Source organism: Pristiophorus japonicus, chromosome 2 (assembly GCF_044704955.1).
Source record: "Pristiophorus japonicus isolate sPriJap1 chromosome 2, sPriJap1.hap1, whole genome shotgun sequence".
NCBI lineage: Eukaryota > Metazoa > Chordata > Chondrichthyes > Pristiophoridae > Pristiophorus > Pristiophorus japonicus.
Genome location: NC_091978.1, coordinates 81596557 through 81608789, shown reverse-complemented (window position 1 = coordinate 81608789; position 12233 = coordinate 81596557).

The window sequence follows — 12233 nt, the reverse complement described above, 5'->3', positions numbered from 1 at the left end:
CTATTAAACAGAAAGTTTGGAATCCTAAAATGCATATGGAAGAAATCTATGAGTTTTAACCAAGTTTGGGATTTTAAAAGGCATGTTTGGGCCTGTGGGGAAAGTTGCAGAGACAGAAGGGTGGATCAACCTTTAGCTACAATATCCAAATTCTAAAAGTAATCAGTTTGTCTGGGGGAGCTGTATAACCATAGTCAGGCTCCCAGAAAACATTAGCATTTAAACAGTCGACTACCGAAGAAACATTATCCACCCCACCCACAGGACTCAAATATCACATACATATTCCAACACCTTTTTCAACATGCATAGAAATATCTGGTTCAGCCCAGACTTCCCGAAACCAAAGCAGTGCTATTACAATGGACAAAAGTTCATCAGCTCATAAATAAGGAGTATCGCGATCCCAAAGTCTATCAACACCAGATTAAAACATTTAATCAAATTTTAGTTAGCTAGCCCGCCAAAACTTATACAAAGAAAACCACTTAAAATCAATGGGCAGCAAAACTTAAACAAAAGAAACGTTAGATTTGGCGCGAAGATTAAACAACCTCTCAGAGTATAACTGAGGGCCCATCGTACCAAAATAAAACTTTTTCTGACCATCACTTCGGAACAACAAGATCGAGAGCACACGGTGAGAAAACACAGGAAGAAACATTGCGACATTGGAGAAAAGAGCTTCAAAAACCAATCAGTGGAATATCAATACCAACTGACTTGGTAACAGCCATCAACCGGACCATCGCGACCGATGAAGGGAAAATCAACCACCAAGAAAACCGGGGTCCATGCAAGTTTTCCACTCTACAATTTGTGCCTAGACTATCCAGCGGGTAAAAATTACCTAAAGAATATAAAACCCTATTGCTAACAAAGGAAATTGGGTACTCACCAGAGATAAATCCAAAACGTGTCTAACCGCATCAGCTGACTCACCCCAACTGGCTTCAATACGCAGCAGAGGTCTTCTACCATGTCCGGGGTATGGCGAGGCAAACTGGCTATAACCAAAGAACCCCAAAACCGTAAAACAGCCCTAGCTGTCAAAGGAAAGGATCTGGTGAGCATGAATCCCCGGAGCCCTAGAGTTTGACCGAGTTAGAGAGTAAGTGGGAGGTGGGAGGTATTTCTGTTGTGTTTATTACCTGTAATAAAGTATTCCCCATTGTTTAGAAGATATTACAGTTTTATTGGAGTGTACTTGTGTTATTTGCTTTCTTGAATAAAACCCAAAATCTTATTTATACAAAACAGTTGTCTGCTGCACTTTATCATACCTTGATTAATAAATCCAAGCTCAAGAACCAAGGAGTGGGAGCAACTTGCAATGGCTCTGGTCAGGAAGGCAAGCTGACAGACCCACCACCCCCTACAGCTATCACTTGTAAAAAAATTGCATCCTCAATGGGAGCTGGTTGGCCGTTCCCGGGGAAATGCAAGATGAAATTAAGCCATTTCACCGACGCAAAAGTGAAATGTCCATCCAATCGACTTTTTCCCTGATGGGGTAATCGTGTGGTTTTGCCAAAAAAAGGCAGGGAAACATTTATACGCGACCTACACAATACCCACCCAGGCATAGTCATGGTGAAGGCTATAGCCAGGTTGCATGTTTGATGGCCTGGCATTGATTCGGACTTAGAATCATGCGTACACCAGTGCAACACATGCTCACAATTGAGCAATGCACCAAGGGAGGCTCCATTGAGTCTGTGGTCATGGCCCTCCAAACCGTGGTCCAGGATCCACGTAGATTTTGCTGCCCCTTTCTCGGAAAGATGTTTTTAGTTGTAGTGGCCGCTTACGCCAAATGGATTGAATGCGTAATCATGTCATCTAGCACATCCACTGCCACTATTGAAAGCCTCCGGCTATGTTCGCCACCAATGGCTTACCCAACGTTCTTGTCAGTGACAATGGACCGTGTTTCACCAGCTCGGAATTCAACAAGTTTATGACCCGCAATGGCATCAAGCATGTCAGGTCTGCCCCGTTTAAGCCCGCATTCAATGGTCAAGTAGAACGGGCAGTCCACACTATCAAGCAGAGCTTGAAACACGTGACGGAAGGCTCCTTGCAGACCCGCTTATCTCGGGTTCTGCTCAGCTACCGGATGCGACCCCACTCGCTCACTAGGGTTCCCCCTTCTGTATTGTTAATGAAGAGAGCACTCAAAATCAGGCTCTCCCTAGTCCACCCGGATCTAAATGATCATGTGGAAACCCAGCGTCACCGGCAAAATGGCCTACTACTGCACCTATTTTCTATGTTTCCATGTTTCTAAAACATGTACCACGATCGCGCGGCTGTATCGCGTGACATTGATGTTAATGACACTGTGTTTGTACTTAATTATGGTCATGGTCCTAAATGGGTCGCTGGCACTGTCTTGGCCAAGGAGGGGAATAGAATGTTTATAGTCAAACTATTGAATGGACAAACATGCAGAAAGCATTTGGATCAGACCAAACTGCGGTTCACCGACAATCAGGAACAACCTGAAGAGGACATCACCATCATCGATCCACCAACACACACCCAACCAGCAATCGACCTCGCTGTCAATCAAGAGGATGAACCCACCATGCCCAACAGTCTGGTCAGACCAGCCGCAGTGCAGCAATGGTCCAACCAACTCACCCATGCCAGAGTTTGAACTCAGACGATCAACCAGGGAGAGTAGGGCCCCGGATCATCTCAACTTGTAAATAATTTGTATCAAAGACTTTTGCGGGGAGGGGGGTGATGTTATGTATATAAACATTGTAACTGTGTAAGACTTGCCACCAGAGGGCACAACTGTTGGAGGCCCAAGGATCACCTGCACACCTCGTGCAGGGGAGTATAAAAGGTTGTCTGCCATACTGCTTAGGCACTTTGGAGTTGTATTAAAGAGACTAAGATTACATCAGTTTTAGCTCACAGTACTCAGTCTTGTGGAGTTCTTCCATACCTAATACAAGGAAGTTAGGCTAAACCTTTATAAATCACTGGTTAGGCCTTAGCTAGAGAATTATGTCCTATTTTGGGCACTGCACTTTCTGAAGGATATCAAGACCTTGGAGAGAATGCAGAGGAGATTTACCAGAATACTTCTTCTTTTCTTCGGCAGTCCCTCGGAGTCGAGGATGACTTGCTTGCACACTAATGAGTTCTCAGGTGACTGATGAGTCCAATGCGGGACGTACAGCCTCTGTCACAGGTGGGGCAGACGGTGGTTGGAGGATGGGTGGGTGGGGTGCTTGGGTTGTCATGCGCTCCTTCCGCTGTTTATGCTTGGCTTCCGCGTGCTCCTGGCGAAGAGACGCGAGGTTTTCGGCGCCTTCCCAGATGTTTCGCCTCCATTTTGAGCAGTCTTGGACCAGGGATTCCCAAGTGTCAGTGTGGATATTGCACTTTTTCAAGGAGGCTTTGAGGATGTCCTTGAAGTGTTTCCTCTGCCCATCTGGGGCTCGCTTGCCGTGTTGGAGCTCTGAGTAGAGCGCTTGTTATGGGAGTCTAGTATAGGGCATGCTGACAATATGGCCCATCCATCGGAGCTGATCGAACGTGGTCAATGCTTCGATGCTGGGGATGTTGGCCTGAGCGAGAACACTGACGTTGGTGCGCCTATCCTGCCAATGGATTTGCAGGATCTTGTGGAGGCAACGTTCGTGGTACTTCTCCAGTGCTTTGAGGTGCCTGCTGAACGTAGTCCATATCTCTGAAGAATATTGGAGGGCGGGTATCACTACTGCTCTGTAAACCATGAGCTTGATGCCGAGTTTGAGGTCCTGGTCTTCAAACACCCTCTTTCTCAGGCGATCGAAGGCTGCACTGGCACACTGAAGGCGGTGTTGGATCTCGTCTGCCCTTGTTGACAGTAGACTCCCAAGGTATGGAAAATGGTGCATGTTGTCCAAGGCCTCATCATGGATCTTGATAATCGGGTTGCAATACTGTGTGGTGGGAGCAGATTGGTAGAGAACCTTTGTCTTATGGATGTTTAGTATATGGCCCATGATCTCGTACGCTTCGGGGAAGGTGTTGACGATGGTTTGGAGTTCGACCTCTGAGTGTGCGGAAACGCAAGCGTCGCCTGCATACTGTAATTCAATGACAGAGGATGGGATGACCTTGGATCTGGAGTGGAGGTAACAGAGGTTGAACAGTTTCCCGAATTACCAGTATAATGCCAAGGATGAGGGACATCCGCTTTGTGTATAGACTAGAAAAACTCGGATTATTCTCCCTGGACCAGAGAAGGTTATTGGGAGCTTTAATTGAGGTGTTCAAAATTATATTGGGATTTCATAGAGGAAAAAGGAAAAACTGTTTCAACTGGTGGGTGGGTTGATAAGCAAAGGTCACAGATTTAAGATAATTGCCAAAAGAACCAGAGGGGAATTGAGGAGAATATTTATAATGCAGCAAGTTGTTATGATTTGGGCAGCACTGCCTGAAAGATTAGTGGAAGCAGATTCAATAGTGACTTTCAACTGGGAATCAGATATATACTTGAAAAGGATAAAAATTCAGAGTTAAGGGAAAAGAACAGAGGAATGGGACTAATTGTTTATTTGCTACTCAAGAGCTGGCACTGGCATGATGGGCCTTCTGTGCTGTAAGATTCTATGATTCTATGATCCTTTCTGTGCAACAATTATAAAATAAAATCCAGAAAATTCACACTTGGGTATTACACTGTGTGTTTTTGTTCGAATGGATTGGATAATGCACTGTGCATTTTCTTTTTAAATGCTAACAAACTGAACTGTGCGTTTGTAGGTGCTCAGGTATTACACTGTATTTTGTTTTTAGATACTCATATATTACAGCATAGTTTTATTTTTAAATGCTGAAATATTGCACTGTGTTTCTTTTTAATTGCTCAGGTATTGTACTGTGAATTTTTGGATGCTTACACTTGGTACGCTGACTTCATGCTGGTTAGTTGATTTAAAAATAATGCTGAAATGAAGAGCCCTTCAATTTCATGCTGACCTTAGCATCAAATAATTCCTTAATCAGGGTCTGGTGGTACAGCATATAGACAAGAACCAACACTGAGTTCATGACACAAAAGGGACGAACACAGCAGCAAAGCACATTAAACACATACATCACTAGTACTGCAAAATTTAATCAAATTTGTTTCACTTTTAATACGTCTTGGAGTCTGTCGTTCTTTCATTGTTCACCAAAGAAAGTCAAATGTCCAGAAGAAAAACAAATGATATGGATGTCCCCTTTTGGTGTCTGGAAGCTCCCTATGGCATAAAGGTTGAAGCTACTAGTGATCTTCACTGCCATTAGTCATGCATTTGCTGTCTTGTCTGGTCTGCATAGATCAAGTGATATACCACAGTCGCAATCTCCATGGTAAATCTTAGGGTGCTGTTACATTGCAAATTCTGTATCAATGCAAAGAAATTTCTGTTTGAATTGTTACCACAGCCCCATATCTTCAAGGTTCTGCTCCCACACAGAATCTGCAATTTCACCTACCGAAGTGGGTCCAGAGAGGCCGGGGTCGGTAATGGGGTTTGAACTCACTGCTGGCTGCAGCCCGCTTTGTAGAAGTGATTTTATGATGATTGGGTTTGTTAAGCTTGCCCAGCGAGGTTCCTGGCCAATTAAAATGAAGCGGGCCTGATGATGTTATTTGCTGATGCGTCATCAGACGGTTTCCTTAAAGGGACCATGAGCAAATTATATTGATAATTGTGTTGTCAGTGTTCTACAGCATTGAGCTGCTGCAAACACTGAAAAGCACTGCACAAAGGTGTACATCTGCACCCAGGCTCTCCCGTGACACATTCCATAAGCGTAGAGCACACAGGGAGGTTCTCTTCCCTTCCAATGGGTGGAAGAGACTTCCCCAGGAGCCAACGCAGTCTGGTTGCACATTGCACAGGAGGGCACAAGCAGGGATGTCATCAGGAGGACCAGGCTGTCGTGGCGCAAAACTTTCAATGATCTTAGTAGATCACAAAACATTACTACAAAGCCACACTCAACCTTATCCTGCTGTGCCACTCATCACATCCCCATCACTCTGCCTTCCCTACCCTGCACATCCTTGGCAGAATAAAATCAAAGAGCAAGTTATTGTTTAAATGAAGAAAGATTGCAAAGTGCTGCAGTATAGCGGGACCTGGGGGTACTTGTGCATGAAACACAAAAGGATAGTATGCAGGTACAGCAAGTGATCAGGAAGGCCAATGGAATCTTGGCCATTATCGCAAAGGAGATGGAGTATAAAAGCAGGGAAGTCTTGCTGCAGTTGCACAGGGTATTGGTGAGCCCACACCTGGAATACTGCGTGCAGTTTTGGTTTCCATATTTACGAAAGGATATACTTGCTTTGGAGGCAGTTCAGAGAAGGTTCACTAGGTTGATTCCGGAGATGAGGGTGTTGTCTTAAGAGGAAAGGTGGAGGAGCTTGGGCCTCTACTCATTAGAATTCAGAAGAATGAGAGGTGATCTTATCGAAATGTATAAAATTATGAGGGGACTTGACAAGGTGGATGCAGAGAGGATGTTTCCACTGATGGGGGAGATTAGAACTAGAGGGCATGATCTTTGAATAAGGGGCCGCCCATTTAAAACAGAGATGAGAAGAAATTTCTTCTCTCAGAGGGTTGTGGATCTGTGGAATTCACTGCCTCAGAAAGCTGTGGAAACTGGGACATTCAATATATTTCAGACAAAAATAGACAGTTCCTTAAACGATAAGAGAATAAGGAGTTATGGAAAACGGGCAGGGAAGTGGATCTGAGTCCATGATCAGATCAGCTATGATCGTGTTGAATGGCACAGCAGGCTCGAGGGGCCGTATGGCCTATTCGTGCTCCTATTTCTTATGTTCTTATGTTCTTACTTGCACCACCTTGCACCTCGACCCATTCCTCTCTCTCTATCTACATTATCAAATCCCATCTCACTAGCCATCCCTCACACTCACCCTCATCATAGTGCAAGCATACCAACGAACAAGACACAAGGGTAGGCACTTGGGTGTTTTCGCTAATGTTCATGTAAAATTTCTGTTAATGTGTTGTCAAACATTAATATCTTTACTTTCACCACTTTGCCTTCTTGGACAGATTTGTGAGCACCTTGGGAAGTGGCTTAGTGAGTTGCAGTGAATGGTGAGACATAAATGTACCCCGTGCAATGATGATGAATGTGAAAGGAATGGCTTGGGCATTGTAAGGATACTTTATGGTGTTGGTGTGTGATGAAGTAAATCTAGCCATGGTGAGGCCATCCCTGGCAGCAATGTGGTCGGATGCTGATGCCCGATGTCCTGTGCCGCAGCAGTTGATTGCAGAGTGTCAGCTGTGGCTCATTGGGTAGCACACTCGCCTCTGAGTCAGAAAGTTGTGGGTTCAATCGCATTCCAGGAACTTGAGCACATAGATCTGTGTTGTTGATAATGAAGAAGAAAGCTGCGGAATGCAGGAAGATAGAAATCAACTGGTCGGGTGGGCAGAATAGTGGTAGTGGGGAAAATGCTTGAAGTTATCATTAAGGAAGAAATAGCGGGACATCTAGATAGGAATAGTGCAATCAAGCAGACGCAACATGGATTCATGAAGGGGAAATCATGTTTAACTAATTTACTGGAATTCTTTGAGGATATAACGAGCATGGTGGATAGAGGTGTACTGATGGATGTGGTGTATTTAGATTTCCAAAAGGCATTCGACAAGGTGCCACACAAAAGGTTACTGCAGAAGATAAAGGTACGCGGAGTCAGAGGAAATGTATTAGCATGGATCGCGAATTGGCTGGCTAAGAGAAAGCAGAGAGTCGGGATAAATGGGTCCTTTTCGGGTTGGAAATCGGTGGTCAGTGGTGTGCCACAGGGATCGGTGCTGGGACCACAACTGTTTACAATATACATAGATGACCTGGAAGAGGGACAGAGTGTAATGTAACAAAATTTGCAGATGACACAAAGATTAGTGGGAAAGCGGGTTGTGCAGAGAACACAGAGAGGCTGCAAAGAGATTTAGATAGGTTAAGCGAATGGGCTAAGGTTTGGCAGATGGAATACAATGTCAGAAAATGTGAGGTCATCCACCTTGGAAAAAAAAACAGTAAAAGGGAATATTATTTGAATGGGGAAAAATTACAACATGCTGCAGTGCAGCGGGACCTGGGGGTCCTTGTGCATGAATCCCAAAAAGTTAGTTTGCAGGTGCAGCAGGTAATCAGGAAGGCGAATGGAATGTTGGCCTTCATTGCGAGAGGGATGGAGTACAAAAGCAGGGAGGTCCTGCTGCAACTGTACAGGGTATTGGTGAGGCCGCACCTGGAGTACTGCATCCAGTTTTGGTCACCTTACTTAAGGAAGGATATACTAGCCTTGGAGGAGGTACAGAGACGATTCACTAGGCTGATTCTGGAGATGAGGGGGTTACCTTATGATGATAGATTGAGTAGACTGGGTCTTTACTCGTTGGAGTTCAGAAGGATGAGGGGTGATCTTATAGAAACATTTAAAATAATGAAAGGGATAGACAAGATAGAGGCAGAGAGGTTGTTTCCACTGGTCGGGGAGACTAGAATTAGGGGGCACAGCCTCAAAATATGGGGGAGCCAATTTAAAACCGAGTTGAGAAGGAATTTCTTCTCCCAGAGGGTTGTGAATCTGTGGAATTCTCTGCCCAAGGAAGCAGTTGAGGCTAGCTCATTGAATGTATTCAAATCTCAGATAGATAGATTTTTAACCAATAAGGGAATTAAGGGTTATGGGGAGCAGGCGGGTAAGTGGAGCTGAGTCCATGGCCACATCAGGCATGATCTTGTTGAATGGCAGAGCAGGCTCGAGGGGCTAGATGGCCTACTCCTGTTCCTAATTCTTATGTTCTTATGTTCTTATTAAATGGAATTTAGTCCAGAGAAATGTGAGGTAATGCATTTGGGGAGGGTAATAAGGAAAGGGAATACACATTAAATGGTAGGACATTGAGAAGTGCAGAGGAACAAAGGGACCTGACAGTGCAGGTCCACAGATCCCTGAAGGCAGCAGGCCACGTGGAGAAGGTGGTTGAGAAGGCATACGGAATGCTTGCCTTTATTAGCCGAGGCGTAGAATATAAGAGCAGGTGGGTTATGCTTGAACTGTATAAAACACTGGTTAGGCCACAGCTAGAGTACTGCATGCAATTCTGGTCACCGCATTACAGGAAGGACGTGATTGCACTGGAGAGGGTACAGAGGAGATTTACGAGGATGTTGCCAAGAATGGACAATCTTAGCTATGAGGACAGATTGGATAGACTGGGTTTGTTTTCATTGGAATGGAGGAATCTGAGGGGAGACCACATTGAGGTGTATAAAATTATGAGGGGGCTAGATACCGTGGGTAGAAAGGGCATGTTTCCCTTACCAGAGGGGTCAATAACCAGGGGGCATAAATTTTAAGTAATTGGTAGAAGGTTTAGAGGGGATTTGAGGGAAAATTTCTTCACTCAGAGGGTTGTGGGGGTCTGGAACTCACTGCCTGAAAGGAAGGTAGAGGCAGAAACACTCACCACATTTTAAAAGTACTTAGATGTGCACTTGAAGTGCCGCAACCTGCAGGGTTACGTACCTAGAGCTGGAAAGTGGGATTAGGCTGGATAGCCTCTGTTATGTCTATAATGTACTTATGAATGATTCCACAAGGCAATATGTTGTACTTGAACTGTAGTGACCTTGATCCTTTATTCCAAACTGCAGAGTGCTCAGTAAGCATGGTGTGTCGCCTTTTATACAGGGCCCTGCCACCAGGGCAGGAAATCCCCGGTCTCCACCAGTTGCACCCTCTTGTGGTGGCAGCATGTATGTAAACAGTGTGAACCTTATTGATAGTACATCAGGTAAACAAGTTTCCATCGTATACAATCTCACAGTGACTATACATAGAGTACATCCATAGTCAGCATATATAACATCACTCTACCCCAAGTCCTTTGTGCCAATTACCTTTGCATTATGTGCTCTGGCTTAGCTCTCCCCAGATTTAAGTGCCAATGGCCCTTGCACCTTGGCTGTGCTTTGGCTTGGCCCTCTCCCTGTTAACCCCCAAATCCTTTTACCACAACATTGGGTAGCGGTTATCAGATTGGATGGTTCGATGATACGGTGGAGGTTCCAGTGGGTTCTGGGTGTGATCCATGTGTGTGTCCATGGCTACATACATCCATTTCCGCTGCACCCTCCCCCACAGCGAGATCATGCAGCTGGCCCATTACATTAACATACAGGATCAGACACAGTGCAAGTTCAAAGAAAGGAAGAAAAAAATTTTTTTTCAGTTTGTATCGTGGCACCTAGGTTCCGTGACTTACATTCGTTATGTTTTATGGTTGTGCGCCAGGATTGGGTAGATTACATTCATGGTTTAGTCATGGTCAGTACTGAGGTAGCAGTACAGGTATGCGAGCACGCTAGTTCCAGAGCAACCGGACGGGGTCCTAGTTGTCTGATGGTGGTGCTGCACCCCCTGCTAGCAGGGTGGGCTTGGTTCGCTCACTGAGTTAGGACTCAGGGCCTTTGCTGTTGCCTAGTGGTGGGCAGAGCCACAGATGTGTGTGGCTTCCATGTCCTCCTTTGAGGGCTGCAGAATCTTCTGCCTGCTCTCTAACGGTGCTGGGAACCTGGCTGTTCCAGGTCCCATTTGGGGAACTCGTTGGTTCTGATCTTTCACTCCTGGACATGGCCGAGGTATTGACTGGGTCTGGGGGCTGTGCCATCTCCACCCGGGTGGTGGGCAATGGCGGCCGACTGCGCGTATTGGGCCGTTTTCGTTTCCAGGTCCGTGGCGAATAGTGCCATCGGGTGCCTGCAGCATGGGATAGACCTGGGGCAGGGTATCAGGATCAGTGCCTTCACCCTCCCGAATTCGCTCGCTTGCTGCTCTAGGGGACACTCTATTCCCGACATCTCGCAACAACATTTGATTCTTTGCATTGGGACTGGTACCGACATCTCGCAACGACCTTCTGTTCACAATCTTAATTGGTTCATTACATTGATTGCCATGGAAACAATGTCTCGTTAAGTTCAGTTGGTTGCAGGTCTATTTTAAGAGAACCCTGCTGGCTTTATCCCAACCAGATCCTTTGTTGGACCCCACGTGTTGGTCCCTCAGCGTTGCACCTCGTGATGTTGCTGCGGCCATCTTTTTTTCAGCCACGCTGCTCCTCGCTGCAGCAGGAGCACCATCTTGCCTCGGTCATCCAGGCCGACTGCCTTGATCCTTCTCTCCCGTGATTCTGCCACAAATGCTGGAAGGGTACCTGTGAATTCGATCTTCCTCCCCAGGAGTCCTGCCACTGCAGCCGGAAAGGTATTTTTAGATCATTCCGGTAGGATCATTGCCACGCAGTCATGATGGACGGTCTGTGCCTCAGGTGCTGCACTGGTCTGTTCTCTGGTGCCTGGCCCAAGTGAAGGTGAGGTTTTGCTCTGCCTCTGATCACGGGGGACATCGATTGCTGGAGTGAAGAGGTCTTCCCATTTCCACTGGATCTTCCCCATCCACCTTCTTCCGAGTAGCGTTGGACCATTACCTGCAACAATCCACAGAGGTAACTTATGCACCATGCCATTATGGATTACACTTACATCCGCACTTACTGGGAAATCGGCTCCTTGCTGTAGGTGCACAACTTTTCCTGTACTGGAGTCAGCTTGTGTCGTTTTTTGTTCCATATCCTCTCGAAGGCATCCTGGCTCATCACTGACTGGCTCGCTCCCGTGTCCACTTCCATGAAGACTGGAATGCCATTTATTTCGACTTCCACCTTCACTGGAGGACAATCGGTGGTGCAGGTATACACTCCCATACACTTCTTCTTGGGCTGAGCTGCCTCTCTGGCCAAATCATCATACTACTCGCTGGATTCAAAGTCATCTACTGACTCCTCTGCTAGTCGGTGTGTCGTATTTCTTTTACACATGCGCTGGAGGTGGCCCTTCGTGTTACAGGCTTTGCATACATACTCCACAAACCAACACTGGTGAGCCCTATGGTTTCCTCCGGAACGCCAGCATGGTGCTACTCGATTAGCACCCGTCGGCGGACTCTGAGTGCTGGAACCCTGTGGTCTGTGCCATCTGCCCTGGGCAGAGCCATGTTCCACAGTCTTGCCTGTGAAAGGCACCATTCTGTGTACATTACTTGCTGGGTTTGAGTCCACAGACTGAAATGATTTGCTTGGTGTTGCAGGTCGAGGTCATGAATGCCT